Here is a 25673-nt window from a genome sequence, read left to right as displayed (position 1 = left end):
TTCATAGTGGGCTAGTATGCGATGCATACTAGCTTATTATGCGTTTGTCTTACAAAGTTTTTTTTTTTTTTTTATATCAGGCTTTACAGCCTCTTTAATTGGCAGTGTTTTCGGTTTAGTTTTATCCTCTATTATTTCCAACATGTTGAGCCCTGATGAAGAGATAGCTTTGAGTCCTCGAAACACAATGGCTTATTTTCACGGCTTATCTTTATGTATAATAAAAATTGACTGGACTTTAACTAGTTCTGTGGCGCTGTCATCTTTTCTACAGTTAAGGGTATTTATCCTTTTGCAGACTAATTGAGATAATACCTACTCTATATTTGTTACATGTACCCATTCACATAGCATAACTTAAAAAATAAATAAATAAAATTTCAGCTTAACATTTATGAAGCTCTTTTGTAAAACTTCCACAAATGAAAAATTCGACGTAGTTTTCCTTGTCATGAGTAAGAGTCCATTCAGACTAGCGCGACTTGTCAGGTGACTTGTCAGCCTGACAAGTCGCGCTCGGTCGCTCGCCATTGATTAGCACAGGACCCGTTCTAATTGGAGCGACACAAGTCGCTCCAACTTAAAAAAAGGGTCCTGTACTACTTTGGGGCGACCTGGGAGCGACTTGCATTGACTTCCATTATGTGAAGTCCCTGCAAGTCGCGCTGAAGTTGCGGTACACGCTGTGCACCGCGACTTCACAGGTCGCCCCTCGAAGTCGGATGGCACCAGTCTGAATGGGCTTTAATGCTGGGAAGCTTTGTTTACCATAGTTAACCCTGTCTGAAAGCAGATATCTCATCAGTTATATTAATTTGAACACTGTCTTAACAAAAAGTTTAGGACAGGGGTGTCCATCTTTTTGAATTTCCTGGTCCACATGGGAAGAAAAGGAATTTTCTTGGGCCACACATAAAATACACTAACAATAAGGATAGCTGATGGGCAGAAAGAGTCATAAATTAGTGATCACTGATATAGATAATGTACCTATCTGAATAATAAAACTTTTTTGGAATATTTTTTATAATAAAATGAAAAGAGGGCAACATAAAACGAGTGTGATGTTTTTGATAAACTGACGCATCAATATCTAATTGAATGGATGGAGCAGCAATTCTTTATTAATTCTCAATGTGCTCCTCAGATTGTTTGGCTTTAGTTTTGCCCTTTGTGTGCTTCATCCTTGAAAATAGTTGCTCACAAATATAGGTGTTGCCGAAAAATGGTGTGATTGTAAAGAGTGGAAGATTTCTCTTTGGGAAGATCAAACTTATAAAAGTCCAGTAAAAGCACACTGTCAAATTTTTCTTCAGCAGCATGTGTTCACTAAGTATGAACGCATTTTTACAAAACATTCCTCCCAAAAATTAACATTTTTAATTAAGTTTACGAATTTGTGTTGGGCCGCATTTATGGCCGTCTTGGGCCTCCCCATTGGACACCCCTGGTTTAGGAGATGCGTATTGTACGTTAAGGAGAACTAGCCTATTCTCAGCCCAGCTATTGGGACAGATCACACTGAGCTAGCTGAGAAATGCTAGAAGTCAGCTATTTCTCCTTCTCCTCAGAACATCTAAAAGATAGGAAAAATATATATCTATTTCTGCTATGTGGATAGGAACAATTAAATAACATATACAGTAGTTGGGTTTTTTCAAATTTGACTAAAGAGTGGAAATACATGAATAAACTTGGGAACTTAAAGCCTACTGTTCCTTATATATTTTTTAAGCTAAATGGTTCCATAGGTGTTTTATGTGGTGCTTTTATGCTCTATACATCCACTAAAATAATCTTGGGGCCCATTAGGTCACCCCCAGGTAACACAGAGGACCAAGGATTTGGTCCAGCTCTGAACTAACACTATGTCTGTTAACATCTTAAGGTGGCTGAAGGCCACAATAAGAAAAGAGAGTGTTGCGTGAGGCCCAAAAAACACTAGTTTAACAAGCTTGTTCTTAAGCGTTGCTATGAGACATGCCATTATGACCAAGAACCTTGGACTTAGTAAGCACAGGGATGCCAGTTGTAGACTTGTAATTTCCTACTTTAGCTCTAGCTGCTCAACAAAGTCTTAAATCCTTTCACGGAGAGTTGTGTATACTCCGTCTACCTCTGTTGGTTGCTCAGGCCTTTGGGAAGAGTCACCATGTGTTACACTCCAGCAGGCTTCACATTCTTTCCTGGCATTACTATCTGTGGTATTGCAATATGGACTCTGTGGTATGGCAATACAGTAATACATAGCACTGCCATGGCTGTGTAGAAAAAGATTTTTACCTCTTAATGTTTCTCCATGTTTGGTAGCTGACACTAATGTAATTCTTCCATTTTTATAATAATATAAATGTATTCTACTTCAAGCCAGGTCTGCAGAGGAACACAAAGATCTGCAAGGTCCAATATAATGTAGGGTGATTACCTGCAGTGGTCATTTCCAGCAATTTAGGAATTATTATCCTATGGAAAAGGGTCAAATGCTTGATGAAGATCCTCAAACCCACAGCCAGGTTTACATCTATGGTAACATTTTGCTCCATCCATGCCTCCCCCCACTGATTTTCAGTGCGATTGTGTAGTGCAACTTCGATGTTATTTCCATAGTTTATGGGTGTCAAAGTAGTGCAGGAACCTTTTCCAAAATCATGCTGCATTGATGTGAACAGGCACCATTGAAAACAATGTCATTTCCGTTGTCATGATATTCTGTGTGACTCAAGCTGCATCTGTGTGAACAGGACCTGAAAACGGTAATAAACCGTGGCAGAGTTAACCAAAAAACAAACACCTGTTAGGCAATTGCACAATGTGCTATTATGCATTAAAGCCCTCCAGCGGCGCGCTTTCACCACTTAGAGGCCTGACATCTTCCTCCTGTCTTTCTTTCGGGTTCGCGGGCTCCAGCACTGTGAGTGGCCAGAACCGCAATGACGTCACTACCGTGCATGAGCACAGGAGCCCTGTGATAAATGTAAAGTTATGCACTTGGCGGCTAAGAATATGCATGCATCATACATACTAGGTGGAGTAGAACTGGGGAAATCCATAGCGGAGAAGGATCTGGGTGTACTGGTAGATCATAAGCTTAATAGCATGCAATGCCAAGCTGCTGTTTCCAAAGCAAGTAAAGTCCTTTCTTGTATTAACAGAGGAATGGACTCCAGAGAGAGAGAGATAAAATTTTGCCCCTGTACAGATCATTAGTAAGACCTCATCTGGAATATGCAGTTCAGTTTTGGGCACCAGTTCTTAAAAAGGTTATCTGGGAACTGGAGAAAGTGCAGAGAAGGGCAACCAAACTGATAAGAGGCATGGAGGAGCTCAGCTATGAGGAAATATTAGAGGAACTGAATTTATTCTCTATGGGGAAGAGGAGATTAAGGGGGATATGATCAACATGTACAAATACAAAAGGGGTCCATATAGTGAACTTGGTGTTGAGTTATTCACTTTAATGTCAACACAGAGGACAAGAGGGCACTCTTTACATCTAGAGGAAAACTGATTTAGTCTCCAAATACGGAAAGGTTTCTTCACCGTAAGAGCTGTGAAAATGTGGAATAGACTCCCTCCAGCGGTGGTTCTGGCCAGCTCACTAGATTGATTTAAAAAAGGCCTGGATGCTTTCCTAGGTGTACATAATATAAATGGGTACTAACATTTTTTTTAGGTAAAGTTGATCCAGGGAATATCCGATTGCCCCTCAGGAGATCAGGAAGGAATTTTTTTCCCCTGCTGTAGCAAATTGGATCATGCTTTGCTGGGGGTTTTTTCCCCCTTCCTCTGGATCAACTGCAGGTATAGGATTGTGTATATGGGATTGTATGGTTGGGTTTTCAATACTGTTTTTTTTTTCTTGGTTGAACCAAATGGACTTTTGTCTTTTTTCAACCTGACTAACTATGTGCATGCGCACAGGAGCCCTCGGTTCTGGCACAAAGTTCTGAAGGTTCGGCACAGTATGTTGGACCTTCAGAGCGCATGCACGGGTGACGTCACCACCTGCATTCATAGTGAATATATCCTACATGATGCACGTTTAGGAAATATTCATTGTACTTACAGGTAAGCCTTATTATAGGCTTCCCGGTAGGTTAAAATCACAAAGTAGGCTTTACTACCCCTTTAAAGTGGTTGTAAAGACTAAAGGTTTTTTACCTTAATGCATTCCCAGGGTAAAACACCTTTTAGGCTCAGCTTTCCACTCCCCAATCCCCTCTAAACACTTACCTGAGCCTGATCTCCATCCATCGATGTGCCAGAGAGCAGCGGCACTGGTTTTTTATCCCTCTCTCCTCACTGGACTGGAGTGCTGTCCATCAAATCCAGTGAGGGGGGAGTGGGGGGCAGGGCCGAGCCACACTGTGTGTGACAATAGAAGCACACAGTATGGCTCAGGAGGGAGCCTGCACGAATACCCCCCTAGCAAACCACTTCCTGGGGGGGGTGGGGGGGAAGGGGGTAATGGAAGGCAGGAGGGGGCCAGTAGTGCTGGCAGGGGACCTTAAAAGGGGAGGTTCAGGGCTGCTCTGTGCAAAACCATTACACAGAGATGGTAAGTATAACAGGCTTGACTTAATATTCGTATCTACTTTTGGAATTAGAGGGAATTTATATATAAAAGTGCTATGTAACTACAGTATGAAATAAGATAATTTCTTTATTAGGTTCACTGTGCTTCTATAAGCCACAGTTCTGTTCTAGATTTCACTGTTCTGGTATCCTAGCTTTCCCCTTTTAGCTGCATCTGCTCAGGCTGTAGGCTTCCAGTCCCCGGAGACAGGTGCATGTAGATTGTAATGTTGTGCAGTATATCACAGGCACGCAGAAGCAGATTAATTGGCTGGGGGATTTAGGAAACAATTCCTCTTCTCTTGCCAAGGTTGTGGAGTAATAGAGAGGTTAATACGCAGTATATGTACCATCCTTGACACAGCGCATTCCAGAGGACCAGAACTAGACGGCAGATTCTGCTGCCATGCTAAGGCTTCTGAAAGGCAGAACACACTTTACAAGTGAAGGACTTTGGTTTTTAATTTCCCCTATAATTATAAAAATGTAGATGTGTAGATTCCACTCCTGCCTTTTGGGATTTTTATGACATGAATATACGTTGAATATATATATATATATATATATATATATATATATATACAGTGGGTACGGAAAGCATTCAGACCCCCTTAAATTTTTCACTCTTTGTTATATTGCAGCCATTTGCTAAAATCATTTAAGTTCATTCTTCTTCCTCATGAATGTACACATAGCACCCCATACTGACAGAAAAACACAGAATTGTTGACATTGTTGCAGATTTATTAAAAAAGAAAAACTGAAATATCACATGGTCCTAAGTATTCAGACCCTTTGCTCAGTATTTAGTAGAAGCCCCCTTTTGATCTAATACAGCCAGGAGTCTTTTTGGGAAAGATGCAACAAGTCTTTCACACCTGGATTTGGGGATCCTCTGCCATTCCTCCTTGCAGATCCTCTCCAGTTCTGTCAGGTTGGATGGTAAACGTTGGTGGACAGCCATTTTAGGTCTCTCCAGAGATGCTCAATTGGGTTTAAGTCAGGGCTCTGGCTGGGCCATTCAAGAACAGTCACGGAGTTGTTGTGAAGCCACTCCTTCGTTTTTTAGCTGTGTGCTTAGGGTCATTGTCTTGTTGGAAGGTAAACCTTCGGCCCAGTCTGAGGTCCAGAGCACTCTGGAGAAGGTTTTTGTCCAGGATATCCCTGTACTTGGCCGCATTCATCTTTCCCTCGATTGCAACCAGTCGTCCTGTCCCTGCAGCTGAAAAACACCCTCACAGCATGATGCTGCCACCACCATGCTTCACTGTTGGGACTGTATTGGACAGGTGATGAGCAGTGCCTGGTTTTCTCCACACATACCGCTTAGAATTCAAGGCCAAAAAGTTCTATTTTGGTCTCATCAGACCAGAGAATCTTATTTCTCACCATCTTGGAGTCCTTCAGGTGTTTTTTAGCAAACTCCATGCGGGCTTTCATGTGTCTTACACTGAGGAGAGGCTTCCGTCGGGCCACTCTGCCATAAAGCCCCGACTGGTGGAGGGCTGCAGTGATGGTTGACTTTCTACAACTTTCTCCCATCTCCTGACTGCATCTCTGGAGCTCAGCCACAGTGATCTTTGGGTTCTTTTTTACCTCTCTCACCAAGGCTCTTCTCCCCCGATAGCTCAGTTTGGCCGGACGGCCAGCTCTAGGAAGGGTTCTGGTCATCCCAAACGTCTTCCATTTGAGGATTATGGAGGCCACTGTGCTCTTAGGAACCTTAAGTGCAGCAGAAATCTTTCTGTAACCTTGGCCAGATCTGTGCCTTGCCACAATTCTGTCTCTGAGCTCTTCAGGCAGTTCCTTTGACCTCATGATTCTCATTTGCTCTGACATGCATTGTGATCTGGAAGGTCTTATATAGACAGGTGTGTGGCTTTCCTAATCAAGTCCAATCAGTATAATCAAACACAGATGGACTCAAATGAAGGTGTAGAACCATCTCAAGGATGATCAGAACAAATGGAAAGCACCTGAGTTAAATATATGAGTGTCACAGCAAAGGGTCTGAATACTTAGGACCATGTGATGTTTCAGTTTTTCTTTTTTAATAAATCTGCAACAATGTCAACAATTCTGTGTTTTTCTGTCAGTATGGGGTGCTATGTGTACATTCATGAGGAAGAAGAATGAACTTAAATGATTTTAGCAAATGGCTGCAATATAACAAAGAGTGAAAAATGTAAGGGGGTCTGAATACTTTCCGTACCCACTGTATATATATATCATAATCAGGCCAGCAGTTGTAGCTTTTGGCTTGTTTCATGTGTTTTTCAGGTTTTCCTTGTCTGCTTTGTTGTAAAAAATACTGATGTTCATACAGTTTGAAAAGCTTAAAGAGGAGGTTCAGCCCCCCAACAAAAAAATAAAAGTCAGAAGCTACAAATACTGTAGCTGCTGACTTTTAATATTAGGACACTTACCTGCCCTGCAATCCAGCGATGTAGGCACCCCAGCTGATGTTTCTAGCTGCTTTCGGGTGCTGCTGCCGCCATTACCTGTAAGGGAAACTGTCAGTGAAGCCTTGCGGCTTCACAGCTGGTTCCCTACTGCGCATGTGTGAAGTCCGCTGCGCTTTGTAAATGGCCTGGGGGGGGGGGAGAAGTAGGAGGGGGGCCGAACTTCCAGGTGATCTCTATTGCAGTGTAATAGTGGATTAAGTGTAGATTTACAGCCCATTCAGACTGGCGCGATCCGACTTCGAGGGGCGACCTGTGAAGTGCACCGCGACTTCGGCGCGACTTGCAGGGACTTCACATAATGGAAGTCTATGCAAGTCGCTCCCAGGTTGCCCCAAAGTAGTACAGGACCCTTTTTCTAAGTCGGAGCGACTTGTGTCACTCCTATTAGAACGGGTCCTGTGCTTATCAATGGCGAGCGACCAAGCGCGACTTGTCAGGCTGACAAGTGGCCTGACAAGTCGCGCTAGTCTGAATGGGGTCTAAATCTCAACTAAGGATAAGCAAACATTGTCTAAATACAAGAGTCATGTGTATTCTTGAATCTTGGTGAGCTTTGTGTATTTCTTCCAGATCTGTGCAGTATCCAGTGTGAGACTTTCCCTCTGTGCAGGAACTTCCTGTAACAAATACCACTCACTGCTTCTCTCTCTGCTTGTGCAGGGTGTCTGGTCTTGTCTCCACCCCCTCCTGTAGTTTTCTGTGATTGGCTTGTTGTGGTTCGACCTGCTTGGTCCCTCCCTTTCTGCACAAGCTATTTGCAGCAAAGTGATGATGCCACTGCTACTGTCACTTGTTCCATTTGAGAGCCTGAATTTATTCTGATTATTCTTAGTTCCCTCCCCCCCCCCCCCTACCTAACATCATGTTTGTTCATTTTTTTAATAAAACCTGTTTTCATTTTTATACTTTATTTTAGACCAAGTGACATCATCACTGGGTCTCTGCCCAGAGAGCAAGCAATTGTGCTGTAGGTTTGAAAATGACTTCCTAAGGGCTCTTTCACACGGGCGGTCCGATCAGATCCTCCTGTCAGTTTTTTAGGAGGATCTGATCGGATGCCCCATTCAGCCCTATGGAGCAACGGATGTCAGCGGTGACATGTCCGCTGACACCCGCTGCCATCCGCATCCGATCCTGTCCGTGAAATCCGGACAAGTGGAAACCCTATTTTCCATCCGTCCTGGGGATCGGATCGGATGGGATCGGATGAGAGCGGACAGGCGGTCCGCTCGAATCTGATTCCCCATAGAGAGCAGCGGAGGCTGTGACACCTCCCTCTCTGCACTGCAAGCGGAGACGGAGCTGTGATCCGCCGGCTCAGCGGGGATCGCGGATCGATCCCCGCTGAGCAGCACGGATCCGCCTACGGAGGCGGACCGTGTGAACGAGCCCTTAGCTATTGCTAGATTTGCCAGGCTTCACAAGTGTGTTGCACAATTGTAGCAAGTCTGCATTGCATGACTGCAGATCTTTGCAAACATTCTGTAAGTTCAGGTTCAGTTATGTTGTACAATAGTCATCCCACCACAGGGGGTCACTGTGGCAGAATGTTCATGCTATAGACTTGCAGAGCTCTTGCTGTAGACTCACCACTGCAACTTTGCTCTTGCTAGAGACTTGCCACGCAAATTTGCTACAAATTGGAAAAGTGTCAACTAGAACTTCAAGTGCTCTGCAAGTAGACAACTTGATAGTGAAAATGTGCAGCAAGTTAACAAGACTTAAAATTCAACACTGCCACAAATTTGTAGCAAGTTATGCTTGCTATCTGGGTGGCTCTTGGGAAAAGCAAAGGCTTTGATGCGTAGGTGTCAGTCTGGAGCAGTGGGCACTCCTGAACATGCTGCATTAGCATGCAATCCATCCTAGGTAATTCCCACCTGAGATGCAGAGCCAACAAGATTGAAATAACTGAAATCCAAACAAAAAGGGACTAATGGTCGAGGACAGCTACATGATGCTGGACTTCCTCCAGCCAGGGAATGAGGAGGGCTCTGTCTGACGTCATGCAGCTTCTAATGCACACCGTGAGAAGCTTACAGTGTGCTATGAAGTCAGGGTAAGCAATTTCAGTACAGGAGAGGAGCCTGTACAACTGTGCAGGACTGAAGGGAAGGCTGTACTTCACCAACCAATGCAGGTTCACTTTAAGAAGTTACATTGATTTCCAAATTGTTTATTTCTGCTCTACTACACTCTAATCCTACGCCCTGTATGACAGAAGCCCCTATTAAGTCTTGCAGATCATTTTTACAGCCTTTTAGATAGGAAAAAAATGAAAAATAAACTTCAAATAGAAGCAAGACTTTATAATGCTGGAAATTGATTATTTGTTACTCGTATTTCTGTTCCCTGTACAAAATTTACAAGAACAGGGCAATATGCAAAAACTGATTTGTGGAATGTCACGGTTAATTAGGCTGTAATTATGTCAGTGAGATATTATTTCCATTAGTGCTGATGCAGATTGTGGCTTATCATTATTTAAACAATTCTTCTTGGCAAGCCAATAAATAGTGTGCGGAATTTATTAAAGATTCAATGGGAGTCTTCACCGGTATGCTTCATGGATGCTGCAACTTGTTTTACTGTCGTAAAATTAAATTATGCTTAATCCATTTATTGAGAAACATTCAAACTCTGGAAAGAAAGGAGATTGGAATTTTAATAGATTGAACTTGTTATTGACTGTTCGGTTTAAAGGGATTGCCCATTAGGATTTTTTTTTTTTCTCCACTGGTCTGGCCTGTGCAAGGGTTGTATGCAAAAGAACATTCTTTTAAAGCAGACTTATGCTGAGATGATAAAATAAAATCTTGAATGGATGAATAAAGCACTATTGTAGATTTGAAATACTTACCTTTTCTGTAGAAAACGTTGTTCAAGGCTCCTGTAAGTTGCCATGTGACCGAAAGTTCAGACTAACTGATATTGGCTGAGCTGACGTGTCCAAGTGCCTAGACATATGGTTACAGTATATGACCAGCACAGGAGGATATTCAGGGCAGTTTTGGGGAAAAGTAAACTCTTCTATTACACTCTTCTAGGAATGGGCTTGAGTTCAACTTCCAGTTTAGTCCAAACCCATGTTTGGCTGAACCTGAAAGTCAACTGTCAGTGCTGGTGTAGGCAGGTGCAGTCTGGAGGTGGCGCTCATCTGTAGTGGCAATACAGGTGGAGGATAAAGTCAAGAGGAACCTTATGATTTTGGTGGCCATTTTGGGTCAGGCAGAGTCTATTTAAGATGCTGGCTCCAGGGTTTGGCACGCATTTTGTGTGTGGCAAGAGTAGGGACAGGTCGCCCGTCTTTCAGGGACAGTGCTGCTGCCCCCTGAGACAGAGGCTGTCGGCACTCCTGAGACCTTTTACCACTACTGGGTGGATCCTGACATTAAAGTTGGGTTCGCCCAAGATCCTAGACTGGCTAAATAACATCAGCCGACAGTTAACTTTAGCCAAATATTGAATAAAAACGGGTCACAGGAGTGCACTCCTGTGACCCACAGGAGAAGTAGGGCCAAAAGGGCTTCAGCCCTACTTCTCCTTTCGGATTAAAGAGGTTGATGGCATAAAGAAAAGCAACTGGTGACTGGTTTAATGCAACTATGGATCCCCTGGTATTGACTCCTAGAGTGATGGGAGATCTCTTCAGTGGGGACCCAGATCAAATAAAATAACACATTTTAAGTACCGTGGGGGAAGGATTAGAACTTCTAACAATTTTAATTGCTGGCTGTGTCTTCCTGTCCTGATGATGACAGTTCCTTACATCTTTGGTATGGGCATCACAGGGACAGGAAGAGAGAGAAAATCTCCACAAAGAGGGTCATAGAAATAAAAGCTTAGCAGAAATGTTACTTCTTCTCCATTTTCTCGAATGATTGTAAAAGGATTTTTTTTTTAAATATCAATGCAGACTAGGAAAATATAGACTGTGTGCCTTGGAGTCTCTGTGGTTAACCAGCAGCATCTACCATTAAGCCTATGGTAAACGTCCTCCACAATTAATTAAAGATGGTTACTGCACGTGGTTGGTACCACCAATATATTAGGGATATGATTTAGGTTCAGGTGGGCAGTATATTCAATATAAAGCTGAGTTTAGAAACACATGAGGCATGTCTTCAAACAAGCAGGAGCAAAGTTTAGAAAGTAATTTACTGAATGAGTAGTTGATGCTTGGAACAGACTTCAAGCAGAGGTAGTTAGTCAGCATTCAGTGAATTTGAACCTGCTTGGAACAGGCAAGGCAACAACTGAGAGCAACTTGTGTAATAGTGCCACTCAGTCCTTGTGTACTGTGAGCCCAGCCCCAGTGATGATGCTTCTCCTAGGGGAGGGATGAATAGCAGACTAGGCTGAACAACACGTGTCATTTTGCCAGAGGAGGATGGGTGGCGCTAGACTGAAGATGACATCTGAGATGAGATTCCCAATATGGGTGGCTCTCCTGTACAGGATCACGTCTTTATACACTGCCTGGCCAAAAGAAAAGTCGCCACCAAAAAAAAAAGGTCACACACTCTAATATTTAGTTGGCTTTGATTACGGCACGCATTTGCTGGGGCATTGTTTGGATAAGCTTCTGCAATGTCACAAGATTTATTTCTGTCCAGTGTTACATTCATTTTTCACCAAGATCTTGTAGTGATGATGGGAGAGTCGGACCACTGCGCAAATCCTTCTCCAGCACATCCCAGAGATTCTCAATGGGGTTAAGTTCTGGACTCTGTGGTGGCCAAACCATGTGTGAAAATGATGTCTCATGCTCCCTGAACCATTCTTTCACAATTTGAGCCCGATTAATCCTGGCATTGTCATCTTGGAATATACCCGTGCCATCAGGGAAGAAAAAATCCATTGATGGAATAACCTGGACATTCAGTATATTCAGGTAGTAAGCTGACCTCATTTTTTGGGCACATCCAGTAACTATCCAATAGGATAGTTACTGCATGCTTAGTTTACTTATTTGCCTAGGTTATTCCAGGTGGCAACTTTTTTTTTTGGCCAGGCAGTGTATATATGATACTGAACCTCTGCCTGCAGCACCCACCAATCATCCGGCAGAGACGCAGAACGAGGCTCTGCCTATGTAAACAAGGAAGAGTTCTGTCCGGGGGGAAGGGATGGATTTTGTGTCCCTGCAAAGCAGGGAATAAAATCCATCTCTTCCCTTAGTAAAAGAACCCAACATAGTACACAAAAACACTGGCTAGGCACACATTTAACTCTTTGATCACCCTAGATGTTTAACCCTTTCCCAGCCAGTGTCATTAGTACAGTGACAATGCATATTTTTAGCACTGATTACTGTGTTAGTGTCACTGGTTCCAGAAAAGTGTCAGTTAGTGTCAGACTGACCGCCGCGATATCGCAGTCCCGCTATAAGTCGCTGAAAATTCCAGTATATATACCATAGTTTGTAGATGCTATAACTTTTGCGCAAACCAATCAATATACCCTTATTGGGATTTTTTTTACCAAAAATATGTAGCAATACATATTGGCCTAAATTTATAAATACATTTAATGTTTTACTTTTTTTTTTATTAGATCCGTTTGCAGAAAGTAATATATATATTTTTTTTAATTGTCTGTCTTTTTTTGTTTGTAAAAAATAAAAAATGCAGAGGTGATCAAATATCAGCAAAAGAAAGCTCTATTTGTAAGAAAAAAATGCCAAATTTTATTTGGATACAGTGTCGTACGACCGCGCAATTGTCAGTTAAAGTAACGCAGTGCCATGATGCAAAAAATGGCCTGGTCATGAAGGGGGGCTAAATCTTCTGGAGGTGGTTAAGAAAAAAAAAAAAAATGAGTTCTACTTTTACAAAAAGGTACAACTACATTTCCTCTTTCAGATCTTATGGGGTTAAATCTGAACAGGTAAATACATAGAAGAAATACGTACGGTAGAGCTGGTTTATTTGTCAAAGGATTTGTATTTCGGTTTATTAATTCCTGAGATTTAAAGCGGCGTTCTGCCCCCCCAGGAATAAAAATTAAAAGTCAGCAGCTACAAATAGTGTAGCTGCTGAATTAAAAAAAAAATTGAACTTACCTGTTCAGGGTTCCCGTGATGTCAGCACCCAAAGCCGATTTTTGTATTCGCTCTCGAGCTCTGCCGCCACCATTCAGGGTAAGGGAACACGGCAGTGAAGCCTTTTGGTTTCACAGGTGGTTCCCTACTGCGCATGCGCGAAGCGCGCTGCACTTTCTAATTGGCCCGGTGGCAGAGGAAGAAGGAGGGGGGCTGGCGCTATCTCCCGGAAGTGGGGAACGGTACCTGTCAAAAACAGGTACCCCTCCCCTCCCCCTGAAAGGTGCCAAATGTGGCACCAGAGGGAGGGAGGAAGCATATAAATGGAAGTTCCCCTTTTGGGTGGAACTCCACTTTAAATATACCTATTAGACAACATAGTCATCCTGGTGACCCAAATATTCTCTGCTGGCCACCAGCTTGTGATTGGACAGTGAGGAGGAAGCAGCAGGCTGATGTCCTTATACTTCTCTTATACTTATACTTGCTCACTCTGTAAGCATGATCATCGTCAGAACACTTGCATTAGGGGTTGCCTAAGTAGTCCCTAGTGCTCCCCTATCTTTTATTTTAGGAAGCTGATACAAAGTCAGATTCGGGTACTTGCATTATCTGTAGTTGAAAAATCTGTTTAATTATTACATAACTTAATTAATCGCTTTGTTTTTGTTTTTTAATCTGCTTTGCATGAACACAAATAGGAACTGAACTGAGCTGTATAATTTAGACTGCACCTCCCATGTATAACACTAAGGAGAAGCAAGTACATAGTAAGTATGCAGCAGAGACAATATACCGGCTTCTTCTTAAGATGAATTGGAAGGTAGAGGTGAATACTGAAAAGGTTGCTGGATACAGTAGTCACTTGTGCTGTGCTCTGATAATGTCAGGTCTCCTGAGGTTTTTCCTGGTGTAGGTAATTCCTTTCAGTCTCCAACTTCTATAATCTATATGGGAGGAGAAGATAAAAGCAGCACAAACACAAAATAAATCTTACCAGTATAAAGGTCTTCATATTCGGGCTGTTATTTCTGTCACCGATTAGATCTGCCTATGTTGTCCTATTGTATAATGCTCACTGCTAGCTGGGATACTGTCTTTATTTTTTCATGGAAAGTTAAGACATGGAGCAGTTTACTGCAGTGTTAATTTTGGCAGCAAATTTCAATTTAGTTTTAGTCTTAAGCCCCGTACACACGTACCGATCGTCGTCATACAAACGTCGGAGGACGAAAGATCTGCCGATTGTACGCTTGTTAGTATGGTGCCTCCGACAGCTGTCTGCGCACATTCTGCGGACAAGAGTCTTTCTTGCAAACATAAAAATTTTTGTATGCGGACACCAGAACGGACGATTGTTCGCCAGTCAGTACAGAAATCAGCCGACAGACCGCAGATTTGCAAGACTGGGCATGCTCAGAAAAGAAAAAACACAGGGAAAGTTAACCATTACATGCCATCACTTCTGCAGTCAGCTGAAGTCGGCGGACAAAATTCTTGTGCTGTCTTTGCACTTTTCAACAGACATCGACATCCCGGGGAGAAAAGACGAACGTTTGTATGACGACGATCGGTACGTGTGTACGGGGCTTTAGTCTTAGGACTAAAATGGCATTTTAGTTTTAGTCTCATTTTAGTCTTCTGCAAGTGTTTTAGTTTTAGTCGTATTTAGTCGACTCCTAAAACTCCAGTACATTTTAGTCGACTAAAACTAATTTTAGTCATCTATAATGGAATGGGTGTAGTTCAATTGTAATTTGTAATGCATTATTTAAGCATTTCTCTACAATTTCCAAACTCATTATATACTACTGCTGGTCCTGGAGTGAAAAATCTAATATGTTATTATTTATGGTATTAGGCTATGAGCATGCACCAGTGATAATTTTGGCAGCAAATTTCGATTTCGTTTTAGTTATAGTCTTTTGACTAAAATGCCATTTTAGTTTTAGTCATATTTTAGTCATCTGAATTGTTTTAATTTTAGTCGTATTTTAGTCGACTAAAATTGTGTTAATTTAATCGACAAAATTAACACTGGTTTACTGATCATATGAAGTTGCATAATTGTGAGATGCCCATTTCAGCTCGATAAAAGTGCAATATAAAAAGATTTAGAAAAAAAAAAAAAAAAGATTTAACCTGGGTCTGATCATTATGATAAAAGCTGAGCTCCAGGCACAACAACTTTCATTTACCCATTGGCATAGCTCCCAACTGTCCCTGATTTTGAGGGACTTTCCCTGATTTGGAACAAAGTCCCCCTGTCCCTCTTTCCTCCTCATTTGTCCTTCATTTTGGTCTGATCTATATAGTTGTATATAAAATGCACTATGTATCTTTCAAAAAGTGTTTCCTATTGCTAATACTTTCATCCAGTTTCTAAATTGCTGCATTTTTATATTTCGAAAGCCAATATAAAGGCAAAAGAAAAAGCACATGAAGGCCTAACTAATTAATTTTTGTATAATTCTCCATTAAGGGGGCGTGACAGGGGGTGTGTCCTATGCCTACATACTTTTGCTAATAGGCGTCCCTCATTCCCATCTTAAAAAGTTGGGAGGTATGCAATTGCCAACCGGCCCATAGTAAAAATACGTCATTAGTTTGAAGTTTAATTTCGGTGTTTCGACAGTAGCTAGCTGCCATAACCCCAGTATCACTTTTTACTATGGTAAATTCCGCGTCAGATAAAAGTGGTTCTGTGGGCACATTCAGCACGGGATCACTTTTAAAGGTGGCGGGAGAGGTAAACCCCCGCCCACCATTTCCTAGTTGTTACCGTGTTACCGGGCTTACCGGAGCCGTCGGTAAAGCCCAGAAGCGATCCAATGCGGCTGTTTGCTGGGCAAGAAGTCGAGCGAGAGCAAGATGGCCACCACTCGGCTCTATTCTCTTGGAGAAGACAGGAGCGACTTCTGACGTCACTTTCGGTTCTCAGACATAAACAAATGATTTTGTTTTAAGTCAACATGTCAACAAAAAAGTTTCTTTTCTTTTGCTTTTAAAAGTAAACAAGTGATGTGGGGTCTTTTTTTTTTTTTTTTTTTTCAACTTATTTTTATTGAATTTTTTCAAAACAATACAAGACAAAACAAGTAGCGTACAAGCTACCACCTTCGTACTCATAGCAGGAGTACAAACACCAATGTAAATAAATGAAATAAAATAATAGAGATGGTACAAAGATATCAACGGTCATAACACTTGCAACAGTAATAGAGCATTGTGTAAGTCAGTAGCAGTGAATGGGTATACGTTCAACTTAAGTAAAAGGAGCTAGGTAGAGACAGCATGAAATAGCAACAATATTCTGGATCAATTAGACAATGCATAAACAGTATACAGGGTTCCTCGCCTTTCTGAACACCATAAAAATTTTTACACCTTTGTCATACACGTTGTATTAGAGCCCATGAGGCCATACCTCTAGAGCATTCACAGTAGCCTCCAATATACTAGGCAAAGCTTAGCGTAGCTCCTCGCCCCTGAGCACCCCTAACGGGAACTAAACTGTGCCCAGGTGCGAGGAGTGTAATTGGGTGGTCGCTCCTATCCTCTCAAAGTACTGTAGAAAAAAAGTCAAGGTAGGTATTTATAGTAAACCAGAACTTGGTGACAAATGGTCCATCCAGTCACACCACGGTTTCCAACGAGCTGCAACAGCAGCCCTAGTATGATTCTTGAGGAACAATGAGCTTTCAAATGTGTGATGAGTATTGACAAGGTCAACGACTCCCTTAAAATTTGGCGGTTCAGGTTGTTTCCAAGCGCGTGTTACAGATAGTCTGGCTGCTAGAAGAATGTGAGTCGTAACGTTTCTGTAGGGGGTAGGAATCTGCTCAATCTCTAGATTCAGCAGTGCAAGACCAGGTTTGATTGTAAGTCGACAGTGTAAGATTTCTTCCAATAAATCAAAGACCTGGGCCCAGTAACGGGCAAGTTTCGGACAGCTCCATAAGACATGAAAAAGTGTACCGTCGTGTCCACACATACGCCAACATTTACCGTCGTTTTGGGGGTCGAACTTGCAAATCCTGGAAGGCGTGAGATACCACCTGAGTGAAAACTTTATGTGTAACTCCCACAGTTTGACACAACTGGTAGCCAAATAGATGGAGCGGATAGCCCTGCTCCATTGCTTGTCAGTAAATTCTTGACCAATATCCCTTTCCCATTGAACGTGGGGAACGGACTTGGAGAAGAAAGTCTTACCCTGGAGAAGATTGTAAAAGACCGTTATTCCTTTCTGGTTAGATTGCCCTGAATCTGACAGGAACTGCCAAGCCTGGGAAGGAACAGTCACGGGCCCGGAGTGCACGGAATCAAGGAAGTGTGACACCCGAAGATGTGTGAATACAGCGGATCTGGGAAGGTCGAATTTCGCTTGTAGTGTGCTAAACGGAATCAGTTTGGGGCCTTCATATAAGTCCCCAAGATGAGTAATGCCTTTAATTAGCCAAGCAGAAACGTCAATGTGGGGTATAAGCGAGTGTAATGTCGACAGCGGAATATTGAGTGGGGTACATTTAGAAGCTGAATTATCTTGTGTTACCAGGGTTCTCCACGCCCTAGCTGCAGCAGTCATGAACGGAGGGAGAAAGGAGGGCAATTTGGTGCCTAGGGTAGTCGCCAGCAACCAATCAGATAGTTTCTGTCTGGTGCAGTATGTGGCCTCCATCGCACTCCACAATGTATTAGGGGATTCCCTGAACCAATCTTGCAGTGGAGCCAATACTGATGCCAAGTAATAGTCAGAGATGTCCACGTATCCCGCCCCCCCCGCCATCCGATGTTTAATCAGTTTAGCATGAGCACATCTAGGTTTTTTGTGCTGCCATATGTATTTGGAGATTAGAGACTGAAGGGAGCTAAGATAAGACTTTGGGAGGGGGATCGGAAGGGCACGAAAAAGGTACAGTAGTTGGGGAAAATACATCATTTTAAACGCGGCTAAACGACCCATCCAGGAGAATTCAAAGGAAGCCACATGCTTGAGATTGTCCTGCAATTTAGTGCGATCCAATAGGAAATTGTGGTGAAACAACTTTTTTGTAGATGCAGTCAGTTGCACGCCAAGATAAGAAATGCTTTGATCTGTCCACGCATACGGGAATTGGTGTTGTAAGAAGTTACGCATTGTGGCATTGATGCCAATACCCAGTATGTTGGACTTGGACTCATTGACTTTGTAAAAGGAGACTTTACCAAACCACTGAAGAATCCTTTGAATTTCCGGGAGGGACGTAGCTGGTTCAGATACCATAAGGATCACATCATCCGCGAAAAGACTGATTTTATGATGTTGATCACCCATATGTATACCAGATATTTTGGGATTAGAGCGGATGTGTGTGGCTAAAGTTTCCATAATCATGTTAAATATTAGGGGGGAGAGTGGACATCCCTGCCGAGTGCCATTAGTGATAGTAAACGAAGTAGAAATTGCTTCCGTTGTACGGACTACAGCTGAGGGCGTGGAGTATAATGCCATAATGGCATCGTGAATAAATCCGCGAAAACCGAATTTTTGAAGGACGGCCGATAGGAACCCCCAGTGGACCCTATCGAACGCCTTCTCCGCATCCAAAGAAAGGAGCAGAGAAGGCGTCCCACTGAGGCCCACATGGTGAATAGCGTTAATCACACGTCTTGTTGCGTCCGACGTTTGCCGTCCTTTAGTGAAACCAGACTGATCTTTATGTATAATTTGGGGAAGAAGGTCCACTAATCTGGCGGCTATAACTTTGGCATAAATCTTCACATCTATATTTAATAGGGAAATGGGTCTAAAATTTTGAGGCTGATCAGGTTCCTTCCCAGGCTTAGGTAGAGTTACAATCAATGCACTCAACATTTCCTTCGGGAAGGATGAGGAGGAGGCAGCAGAATTGAACACAGTTCGTAATAGGGGGGTCAAAGTGTCACAGAATTTCTTATAATAGTCCGCCGAATATCCGTCCGGTCCAGGTGATTTCATGTTGGGAAGTGAAGCTATAGCAGTCTTGATTTCCAAGTCGGAAAAGAGTCTGTTTAAAGAGTCAATATATTGGGGTGTCAGGGAAGAGAGTTCAATTTGTGCGAGAAAGTCGTCAATATCCGCAGGGGTCGGTTGAAAGGTCAAGGGGTCTGCTTTAAGGTTATAAAGGGATTCGTAGTAAGAACTGAAAGCATTGGCTATAAGTGTAGGTTTAAGCAATTTCTCTTTTGTCTTGGGATGAGTCATACAAGGGATTTTGGATTTGATCCGCTGACCTTTAATTCGAAGGGCCATAGCCTTGGTGGCTTTATCGCTAGTAGCGTAAGTGTTGGCTTTCCATTTCTTGAGGGAGAAACTGTATTTCTCCAGCAAGAAAGTCCGAAGTTCTTGTCTAGTCGCAAAAATATGAGCTTGGAGGACTGGGGAAGGGTCTGTCTTATTTTGTGCCTCCAGGGACGCTAGTTTGTTGGTAAGAGTATCCATATGCTGCGTTCTCCTTTTCCGTTCCCTAGCACCCAACTGTAAGAACAAACCACGTAACACAGCTTTGTGAGCGTTCCACACTGTCACCGGGTCAATATCCGGTAAAGCATTTTCCGCAATAAAACATTCTAGTTGTTTCTGGATCTCCGCCACGTAGCCCTGGTTGTTTAAAAGGTAGCTAGGCAGCTTCCACACGAATGTGGGCAACTTAGGATCACCTAAGGCAATCGAGATGCGCAAGGGGGAGTGATCCGACCAGGTGGCAGTGTGTAGCTCGATAGATGATATATGATCCAAAAGATGTTTGTCAGTAATACACAGGTCAATACGCGAGTAGGTGCCGTGACGAGGGGAAAGGTAAGAGTAATCCCTCTCCCCTGCATGACAACACCTCCACGCGTCATACATGTCAGATTCCCACAAAAACTTAGACAGGGAAGAATTGTGCTTCTTAGGAGAGGCAGATGTATCTATAGCACTGTCAGGAGCCAAATTAAAGTCACCGCACATAAGTAAATATCCCCATTGGAGGGATTTAGCTTTGTCCACAATCGATCGGATAAAGGCCATCTGATGAGTATTAGGCGCATAGATATTAACCAGCGTGAGGTTGCGATTGTCGATAATGCACCGGAGGATGATGTAACGACCTTTTGGGTCAGTAATAGCGTCATGCAGTTGGTATGACAAGGACTGGTTGATGGCTATCATAACCCCTTTACGCTTTTTCTTGCCTGACGCCAGATAAATGTGGGGAAAGTGGGTATGAGAGCATTTGGGGGTTGCGGATTGGGAAAAATGCGTTTCCTGCACACATATTATGTCACTCTGAAAGGAGAGAGCCGATTTCCATAATGAGGACCTTTTTGCTGGGTGGTTGAGGCCTCTGGCGTTCAGAGAAAGAACATTGAGAGACATGCCTAGAAGAAGAGAGTGATTGAAGGAAGGGGTATGACAAAGGAGATGAAAACAGTACCTGAAGTCCCAATGGCAGGTGGCTTATATCTGAGCTTGCTCTACTAGGTAGGATTCCAGGTGCAAAAGGGTGTCCAGAAAGGCAGGAGAGTTCAGCTGCTGTCGCTAGTTCCGAGATTCACTGCCGAAGACTTGAGAAGGCACTAAATGTAAAGTATTCCAAAAATAAAAGTAAACAATAAAAAGAACAACAATTATGAAATATTCCTCTTGGTGGGCAACCAACCGAGGTTGCTCAAACTAGGCTAGTTGAGTGGTTGAATCAACAATGTGCTCTGAGAGGCAGTAGGGGTATCCTGTGAAAAGGCCTACTGACCAAGAGATAGGGGACTTCCACTGGTGTGGAGAAACCAGTTACTGTAACACAATAAAGAAAGAACTGTAGCCCGGCCGGGCTAGTGGATGAGGAGTTAAGGAAGCACAGCATGTCATGGACGATGATTTTGGCGTCCATGTCCCTGATGAGCTCTTGAGCGAGCTGAGGAAGCATGTTGGGAGCCATCATGAAGGTTCCTCGGGGGATCCGGAATGATACCCCAGGAATGGAGGAGGCGCATCCCTCCCTCTATGGTGGATATGGTGTGCGGGATCCCATTGTGAGTGACAAGTAAAGTCGCCGGATAGCGCCACTTATACATAATCTTATGATTGAAGAGAGCCTTTGTGAGGGTTTTCAGTTGCCTCCGTTGTTGCAGTGTATGCTGAGACAAATCGGCGTAGAGTTGCACTTCTGCATACGGATCAGGAAGCGTTCCCAGCTGCCTGGAGACTTTAAGGATTTTTTCCTTGGCAGGATAAAAGTGCATGCGTAAAAGCACATCTCTGGGCACAGAATCTTCTAGGTGGCGGGGTTTAGGGATTCTGTGTATCCTGTCAATAGTCAATTCAATGGGAGCCAGCTCTGGGACCAGGGTGGTGAAAAGGGTGGATGCGTGTTGGAGAAGATCGTTCGGCTGCACTGATTCAGGTATGCCGCGCAGCTTGATGTTGTTGCGGCGCGAACGATCTTCTAAATCCGCTATCTTGGATTTAATCCACTCCGTGTCCTCCCTCTGCTCCTGATAAGCATCAACAAGGTCATTCACAGTTTCAGCACACTCCTGCATACCATGCTCAATGTGTGACACCCTGCTGCCCATGTGCCTCATTTCACCTGCAAATCTGTCCATTATGCTGGTAAGATTAGCCATAAGAGAAGATTGGAAAGTCATTAGCATATTCTTCATTGTAGTGTCCAGCACAGGCTGGCCAGTAGTGGGGAACGCAGCAATAGAAGATTGGAGTGCAGACATAGTATGCATAGAGGCAAAGGAGGTACTCACAGCAATCCCGGACGGGTTAACAGGGTCCATGCGCATCCGGGACTTCGCTGGGCTACCAGTCACCGGCGTAGCAGGCGATGAATCCGGCATGGGGGGTAGCGATGTGGAGTCCTCAGGCGATGTCGCTGGAGCCGCATCAGGGAGATCTGTGTAGGCCGCAGGACTCCCGCCGTCATGGCGCGCCGCGGCGCCATCTTGGATCCTCTCAGGGGGAAGCTGCTGGGGAAAGAAGAAGGCCGTGAGCTTTTTCGGGCCACGCTCATCCTTCCTTTTGCGGTTAATCATCATCCCGATGTGGTCCGCCAGAGAGTCCGGTATGTGCCGAGTATCAGGAGCCGCTGTGCTTCGGGTATGCTGGGGAAAGATTCGGCCGGGTACAGAGAGCTCTCAGCTCAAGCGTCCATTCAGCACGCGCGCAAGCCACGCCCCCATGTGGGGTCTTTTTGACCCCAGATCTCTCAATAAAGTCAAGTGATGTTTATTTCTTATACAAGGGATGTTTACATTCCTTGTAATATGAATAAAAGTGATAAAAAACTAAAAATAAAGGGACAGTGTAAAAATAAAATAAATAATGATAAAAAAAATTTAAAGCGCCCCATTCCTCCGTGGTTGCGCGCATACATAAGTCGTGCCCGCATATGTAAACAGTGTTTAAACCACACACGTGAGGAATCGCCGCGACCTCCTCTGTAATTACTAAACAGGTAACCTGTAAACATTCCTAAATTGTTGCCTATGGAGATTTTTAAGTACCATAGTTTGTCATCATTCCACGAGTGTGCGCAATTTTAAAGCATGACATGTTAGGTATCTATTTACTCAGCGTAACATCATCTTTCACATTATACAAAACAATTGGGGTAAGTGTTGTGTTTTTTTTTTTTTTTTTTTTTTAATCCATTAAAGTTTATTTTTTCCCAAAAAATTGTGTTTGAAAGACCGCTGTGCAAATACAGAGTGACATAAAATATTGCAACAATCCCCATTTTATTCCCAAAGGTCTCTGTAAAAGATAAATATTTTTGGGGGTGCAGTCATTTTCTAGCAAAAAATACTAATTTAACTTTGTAAACAAAAAGTTTTAGAAAAGGCCTGGTTGGCAGATGAATTCCAGGCAGGCCCAGACAGGCCCTTGTAGGGTGTAAAGCAGCTGTGGCAGCTGGGCTGGCCCTTGAGGACGCTCCACTTACCCAGTCTCTCTAGGGCCATCAAGCTGCCCATTCATTTTAGCTGTCGAGGCCAGGAGGCAAAAAATACAGGTCAGCTGACCTGTGACTGTAAGGGGAAGGAGCTGGGGGAGACCTAATGGCCTGATATCGGGATAGGAAAAAAAGGGGGGAATTTTGGGACGCAGGGGGGGATTGCCATGCGTCTCCATCCCTATTATGCAGAAAAATAAAAGAGGGTTTGGGACTTTGAATGAGAGTCAGGACAAAGCTGGCAGGGATATACATTAACATTTATTGGTGTACAAATTGGGATTTTTTTTACCCAAAATATGTAGCAGAATACAAATGGGCCTAAACTGATAAAAAAAAACAGATTTTTAAAAATTTTTTATTGGAAATGTTTTATAGCAGAAAGCTAAAAATATTGTGTTTTTTTTTTTTTTTAATTTTCGCTCTTCATTTGTTTATAGCGCAAAATCTATAAACCGCAGAGGTGATCAAATACAACCAAAAGAAAGCTCTATTTGTGGGAAAAAAAGTACATCAATTGTATTTGGGTACAGCGTCGCACAACCGTGCAATTGTTAGTTAAAGTAACTCAGTGCCGAATAGCAAAAAATGACCTGGTCATTAACCACTTTAAGACCGGAAGGATTTGCCCCCTTAACGACCAGGCCACTTTTTTCAACTTGGCACTGCGTGACTTTAACTGACAATTGCGCAGTCGTGCGATGCTGTACCCAAACAAAATTGATGTCCTTTTTTCCCCACAAATAGAGCTTTCTTTTGGTGGTATTTAATCACCTGTGCGATTTAGATATTTTTTACTAGTAATGGCGGCGATCTGCGATTTTTTTTTTGCGGGACTGCGACATTGCGGCAGACAGATCGGACCCCTGACTGACATTTTTGACACTTTTGGGGGTACCAGAGACATTACTACAGTAATCAGTGCTGAAAATATGCACTGTTACTGTAATAATGCCATTGGCAGGGAAGGGGTTAACCATATGGGTGATCAAGGGGTTAAATGTGAGCCTAGGGGAGTGATTCTAACTGTGGGGGGGGGCGTGGCTTGTGACAAGGCTGACGAGCGGGACCGCACCCCCGACGGCGCACGCTCGCCCCCTAGCCTCCTGCTCGTGACCGCCGTACAGTTACGGCGGTTCACGCAGGAGCGGCTGCCTGCCGCAGTACAACTGCGGCGGGTGGTAGTAAAGCGGTTAAGGGGGTAGAACCTTCCGGAGCTCAAGTGGTTGAAGGATAAGTGGAACAATAGCGGATGGTAGTTGTAGTTAATTTATTTACAGAACTCTGTTAATGAATGATGCCGCGCGGGGCCCTACAGAGCCACACTGTTTTTAAATTATGACAACTGGTGTAGGGAGAGGATTCCCCGCCAGCTGTCACAGGGAGGGGGCAGATTGGGGGGTAGCGTGTTGGGAAACTTGAACTTATCCTTTAATGTTGAAAAATGTAAAGTGATGCACTTGGGGGCTAATCCGACTATTAGCATGCATTTAAAAAGGGTATTCAGTCAAGAGATAAAACTATATTTCTACTGCTTTACAAAACTCTGGCTCAGCCACATCTTGAGAATGCAGTCCATTTCCAGTCACCAGTCCTCAGGTAGGATTTGCTTGAACTGGAAAGAGTCCAGAGAAGGGCAACAAAGCTAAAAGGGGGTTGGAAGACCTCAGTTATGAGGAATGACTACAAGCATTAAAGAATAAGTGCAGGAAAAACCTAACTAACGCTAAACCTGCTCTGTGCCACATTCTAACCCTAATCTATCTAACCCTGTAAAGCAAAAATTGATGAACTTACCTATTCTGCACCCGATCAGGTCCTGTCTTCAGCGACGGAAACTCTGTGCAGGAGAGGACTGACAACAGCTGTGAAATAAATGGTAAGTGACATCACACATAGACTTAGTATGAGGCTTCTGTTGTCGAGTGCCTCTCCTGCACCCACCTCAACGCTGAAGCCGCCGCTGACAGCTCAGCATGGGACCGGACCGGATCGACTGCAGAATAGGCAAGTACAGTGATTTTTGCTTTACAGAGTTAGATAGATTAGGGTTAGAAAGTGGCACAGAGCAGGTTTAGCGTTAGTTAGGTTTTGCCTGAACTTATCCTTTACCCTTCAGTCTCCCTGGAGAAGAGATGCTTGAGAAGGGATATGATAGTGAAACAAAAATATCGTAATGGTGATTCTAGCATAGGGAGGAAACTATTCTCAGGTCACTAAATAGGACCTGTGGACGCTCAATGAAGTCAGATGAGAAGCAGTTTACCCTTAAACTGCGTAGGGGGTTCTTTTTTGTCAGAGCGGTAAGGATGCGGAACTCCCTTTCACAGTTGGTGGTGTCAGCAGGGAGTATCAAAAATTTCAAAAAACTCTTTACATGAGCATTTTTGCGAAAGCCATGTACAGAGATATGGGAAATTGTATAAACATAAACACACATACATACAAACACACACACATACACATACACACACATACACACAGGTTGAACTGGATGGACTGTGTCTTTATGGAACCTTACCAACTATGTAATTATACAACTTTTTATTGCATAGTTCTGGTCCACTATTGTCAGTATTAGGAAGCCGGACTAGAGCAATAATGTGCAGCTGATACTTGAGCGAGTAC

At 43.3% G+C, this 25673-nt stretch overlaps 1 protein-coding gene across 1 annotated transcript in view; it reads left to right on the top strand.

Annotated features, from left to right (window-relative positions):
• Positions 1–25673, top strand: part of LOC309561428 (serine/threonine-protein kinase TNNI3K) — a 466208-nt gene that overhangs the window by 13334 nt on the left and 427201 nt on the right. The window lies entirely within an intron of this gene.

This window comes from Pelophylax lessonae (genome assembly GCF_965119305.1).
Source record: "Pelophylax lessonae genome assembly, chromosome: 8".
Taxonomy (NCBI): domain Eukaryota; kingdom Metazoa; phylum Chordata; class Amphibia; order Anura; family Ranidae; genus Pelophylax; species Pelophylax lessonae.
Note: the sequence above shows the minus strand (reverse complement) of the source record. Positions and strands in the feature narration are given on the sequence as shown.